This window comes from Coenobita brevimanus, chromosome 60 (assembly GCF_032717465.1).
Source record: "Coenobita brevimanus isolate Jiangsu-jjx chromosome 60, ASM3271746v2, whole genome shotgun sequence".
NCBI lineage: Eukaryota > Metazoa > Arthropoda > Malacostraca > Decapoda > Coenobitidae > Coenobita > Coenobita brevimanus.
Window position 1 is genome coordinate 10,461,873 of NC_137013.1, and position 6,000 is coordinate 10,467,872.

Consider the following 6,000-nt stretch of genomic DNA (forward strand, 5'->3'; position numbering starts at 1 on the left):
CATTATTAGTACAATGGATTATTCACCTCGACACAGTAAACGGAACAGGTGGGTGGAGTGGGGGGGGGGTAGGATGGGTTGGGAGGAAAACCCTGATAATACAGATGAATCATTTCAGGTCATTCCTATGAATGGGAGAAAATAACAGTGCAACAGCTCAACAGTTTGTTTAGGTCCTTCGGGAATGGGGGGAGTGGGCTGAGACGAGTGGAAAAGATGGGTTGAGATGATGGTGGGTGGTATAGCATGCCGATAAAAGTACGTACTATAACGGTGAGTGTTATTGTAGTTAGGTAAGTACGATGCATGTCACAGGTAGGTGGGCGAAGAATCAGGCAGACAGGTAGAAGCAAGTGGATGGGCCAAATGAGATGCGGTAAGATACTGGTGGGTAAGAAGCAGGGAGGGCCGAGTAGACCCTGTGAAACTTGATTTTGTATTGGGATTGATGACGGCGGTGGAAGATGCCAAGAGATTTAATGGAGCGAGAACAGAAAATGGGTAGGGAGGGAGGAGAGGAGTGGAGATCCCTTGTGGTGGCTATGGTGAAACATTGGCATTTTACGTGTGAGTGACGATGCTTTATTTCAAACTTTCAGGAACAATAACTATAAACCAAACAAGAGCTGTTCTCATACACTGTACCTAGTGTCTGAAGAAATAAGTAGAAAAAAAGTAAGTGCCAGGAGACTTTGTCCTGTCCGCTCTTGTTGTCTCCGTCAGAAGTGCAATATCGGTCAGAAAGTAAAGGAAATACTTATGAACAGTGAGGTAAGTGTCTAAATGACAAGGCCTGAAGCTGCTTGACGTCATCTGTTATGGTAAGGAAGATTTATGGGTCTGGGCTATTTCAGTGTTTTGTTAAAAAAAAAAAGTTATGAACCTTTTTGCCCCCGCCCCTGTCCTATGCGTTAAACAATATGCACCATCGAACCAAAGGAACGAGAATTAAGGTAAAAGGAGTGAAAAATATTGGCAGGCCGTGCACTCAGTGAGAGGGACCGTAGACTGTATCAGCGTTAAACAGGAGACAGTTTATCGCAGACACTGAGGTTCACGCCACATAGAACCACCTTCTGAACGTATTTCAGAGCAAACATATTACAGGAGAGATTCTTGGGAAATAGTGCGATACACCGATATTATATAAAGACCTCCCAGGGAAGAAAACCGGATCCAAAGAAAGAAAAGCGCGCGCGCGAGCGAGCGAGCGAGAGAGAGAGAGAGAGAGAGAGAGAGAGAGAAAGGAAAATGGATGAAATACAGCCACTCTAAGAAAATTTACTGACACAAAACTTACAGAACACAATAAAGCTGGGAATATGCAGGGTGAAAACAAAGTACCTAAGCAGTTTCATTCTCAAAAGTGTTAAGAAATGAAGTATAATCCATTTATCTTCCTTCTCTAAGTCAATTAGCAATTAGTTTATCATGTGTAATAAATAAAATGCATTTAAAATTTCGCATACCCACCCAACAGCCGCTGTTATGAAACTGCGTCATACTAGGACGTCACTCTAACCCGTGGCGGAAATGACTGTCAGCTGCAATAGCAACACAAGTGAAGCCATAGAGCTGACAAACTGTTTGCTGCAACTATTTCCTCACCTGAGCAAAAAAAATAAAATGAAGTGTATGAAGATGTAGGGATGGAAGTCCATTAAAACCCATCACTGCAAAGTCGAAGCATTAAAATTTCATGTAATCCCATCCCTTTATTATATATACTGTATTTTTATATACATTTGTGCACTTTTTGGCAAGTTAATAGCTATGAAATTTTTTAATAAAATTTTTCTGGTGCACGTATGCTATACCACAATACACGTGCTATAATGAATGATAAAAAGGCATAATCGTAGTGAATGGGTGAAGTCCTTTACCACAGTGACACTTTTTTATTCTGCTCTTCTGACATTCACGCCAAGTCATTAATCTTAGGAGAGTGTTCATATACTGTAGTGATATTCACGAGAAAGACAATATAAAAAAGGAAGGAAGAAAGCAAGGGGGAGAGAGAGAGAGAGAGAGAGAGAGAGAGAGGGTGGAAAGGAAAGACAATTGGAAAGATGAAAGGAGAATGAAATTAGAAGCCATCTCACTATGGGATCTCACACCCTCATAGCCGGAAAGTTCCTCCTCGGCACATACTCGTAATTTTTCACCTACATTTCTGATTTGACGCAAATTCAGGATGAGTACTTGCCTGTACTTAAGGTATAACAAAACAAAATGTGCTCCAAATAAACTGAAACATACCATCATTGAGGACCCGTGTGCGGTTCGAGGCTATGGAAGACCCGAGTTTGCACAAGGATTCTCAACTTGCTGACACTAATCGTGTGCTAAAATTAATGGCGACCTCGAGTGTACTTTTCGTAGCATGTACTGATTGCTAGGCAGAGAGAGTAATTGTAATGTAATAAGAATTTTGTCTCATTGACACTTTTGATGCTCCACCTTAATTGGTTTTGCAGGTTCAGCAATGGGTGTAGCAGTTTTGCTGTGCGGGCCAGCTGATCATCTGCCGCACGCTGCCGCCTCTTCTCTGCCTTCGTCGTCGCCATATTATTATTTACTGTGTCATTTTACACGTAGGTACAGTTACACTACAATTGTCACACCTACACCGTGTATTACATACACCACGCTACACAACAATTAGTTGTCAGTGTCAATGTAGCGACTTTTCGCTCAGTTTGACCTGAGTACAGGATTTTCACCGTCGTCACGGAGTTTTTCCCTCAAGCTTGCTTCTATTAACGTAAATACGAGTTTTTTTTCGCTCACTGGCGACTGCGACTTTCTCCTGTAGCAGGATAGCACACACACCACAGTGTGAATCTTATGTGAATGACTTAGGATGTGTACATATATATATATATATATCCACAAATTTTCTCCCATAAGGAAAAAATTAAATTTTTTAGGGGCGTAATGTCACGAATCAATTCGCGACATTTCCCTTTTGTGAGAAGCCACAAACTATTAGTGGAAAACTCACTGTGTATCGCTCAGTTAACCGTTTCTCTCTCCATTTCGGAGTATACTTTTCAAAACATTCGTCACCGTTTTCAAAAGTGACCGATTTGATGCACGTCACTAAGTGCTGTACTGAACGATACTATTGTTTTTTTTTATTGTTCGCCCCTGCTCACTCGACCGTTAGAAAATGCAGCCTAGTGCTCCGCTTTTCTTTCCCACGACTTGGTCAGTCTAGTGTTTGTTGTGATGGAGGAAGGTCCTGTGCCAGCAGTGTGAGAGGTCGCTAGCACCCAAGCTCCACTGAGACAGTTAATCCAGTCCTCCCACCCCCGGGTGATACACAGCATTCATCGACCGGTATTTCCTTTTTGTAATCCTAGTTTAAGAGTTTAATTAAGGTGTTTTTTCCTAGGCGTAAGTATTTAGCTTTTGTGTGAGTGAGTGAGTGCGTCTCATTGATTTGATTTGAAATGTAACGTTAAATTTATTTTTGTAATGAATAAATTTAACAGTTCTTTTCCTTGAGCTTAATGTAAAGTAAACTCTTGTTTCATTTCTCCGTAATTAAGCTTATTTCCCACATAGCTCCTAGCTTGCATAGACGTTTTACTATTCGTAACTGGTACTTAGACCAGTCTTGTATCAACTTAAAATCCGTTGTGCCACCTAGGAGTTAATGCATCAGCAAGGATCTGATATTATTATTAGTATTAGTTATTTATTGTCAGGGGTGAAGTAACTTTCTCCAGAGGCTAACAGTACTAATTCAGCAATTGTGAGTAATTAGTCTCTGCTGTGTACTGTTGAGAAAGTTTGTAAATTCTCGTTCTGAGAGAATCGTGCGAAGCAGGCCAGCGTAAAGTAATCGTTGTTTGATTTAGTAAGACAATCATTGTCCCTGCTCTTCAATATTATTGAATATTATTATCAATTGAATAATATTTAAGCATTTATTTCAAAATTACCGTGATATTATAAAAACCCCGTGACAATTGGCAAAGTCTCAATTTGTGAATCGTTCACCTCCAGAACAGCACCATTCAAGTTATTTTTTGACCTTTGGCAGCCATTTTGGTGACTTTGACCTTGACTCTGGGTGCCCATTTTCTAACTCGTCCTAAATTTTGACCATATCTTGATACCCTGCAAGTTTCATGTTCATAGCTCAAGCCGTTCATGAGATATCTCGTTTACACACACAAAGAGCCAGCCAGCCAACTTGACAGCTGGAAACATTACCACTCCACTAGCTTCGCAACGCGAGTGGTAAATATCCTAAGGAACCCCCTTTTCGGTGTGTCCCCACGTCTAAGATCTCCAGTATTTTAAATGCACTGTGTCCAGGCATATCAATATTAAGTGATCCTGATTCTAGATTTCTTCTTACCTAAATTTCTCTGGAAGAAAAATAAGTTCTGCAGGATCTCAGTCATTTTTATGAAAAGATAAAAGACAAGATAGATAGCATACGTCAAGAGACAGAACAAAAAAGAAAAAGTAATAAGGAGAGAAAGGGTGAATGAGCAAGAACACAGACACCAAAAGTAAACTGTAAAAACCACGCCAAGCACTGTGTCCGGCTGCTTCCTACCTGGTTGAAATGTCATCAGTACATTAACATATATTACAATGCATTTATTAAATACTTACCTCGCCCGGAGGGAGTTCGGCGAAGTATTGTTTTTGGTCTTTGTTTGTTGTTTGATTCTTAGCAACGTTACGGAAATGTGGCTGAATAAAATCACATGAAACTTTCAGGATATGTAAGCACTGGTCCCAAAAGATAGTGTTAAAATTGTGGAGGTAATCGAGTGACCACGAAAGGTCAAAATCAAGGTAACGGATTTTCAAAGGGCTATAACTTGAAACCAGTTGAAAGTAGAGATATTTACTATTAAGAATATACAGGAACTCGTAATATGGGCATTTATTTGGCACGAAGACCTTTGACTTTGAGTGACCCTGAAAGGTCAAACTCAAGGTCACGGATATTCAGGGGGCCATAAGTCGAAACTCGTTGAAGAAAGATATTTACAATTATCAACATATAGGAAGGCCCATATGGGTTTTTATTGGTTCCATGACCTTTGACCGTGATCTTGAAGGGTCAAACTCAAGGTCTCGGATATTCAGGAGGCTATATCTTAGAAACTCGTTGAAGATAGAGATATTTACTGTGATCAAGATATAGAAATTCTCTCTTCCTCAGTGTTGGCTTCTATATTAGCAAAATTTTTCCGCATATGCATCCTGCCTCAATTTTTCCAGACCCTTGGAAAGAAGCAAATATCCATCCTGTTCTTAAAAAGGGGGCAACTTCTGATCCATCAAACTATAGACCAATTGCAATAACTTCCGTTCTCGGTAAAGTTTTTGAGACACTAATTAACAAACACATAGTCAAGCATCTAGAAATCAATAAATTGATCAATGATCGGCAGTATGAATTTAGACAGGAACGTTCAACTGTAGACATTCTTTGCCTTCTTACCCATCAGATTAACAAAACAATAGACCAACATGGTGAAACAGACACAGTAGCACTTGATATTTCAAAAGCATTTGACAGTATGGCACCAGGCCTTATTGTCTAAGATGTCACACTATGGCCTTGCATCTCTGGTTCCTAAAATTTCTTCTTACCTTCATAGTAGAAAAATACGGGTCATGGTAGATGGAATTTATTCTCAGTTTCATTCCATAAATGCTGGCGTACCTCAGGGATCAGTTTTGGTGCCAACCCTTTTTCTCATACGTATAAATGACCTCCTATCTGTCACTCACAACCCAATACACTCTTATGCTGATGACTCGACCCTTCATAGTTCTTTCACATTTAGTACCTCCTTTACACAATTTGATATTATAAATTCCCAAATAAACACGGCAATTTCTCTGAACCAGGACCTTTCTAAAATTAATCAATGGGGACAAAAAAATCTGGTCTCATTTAATGCTCAGAAAACTAAATACATTAATTTCTCCAACAGAAAGAATCCTTCAGACTCTCACATA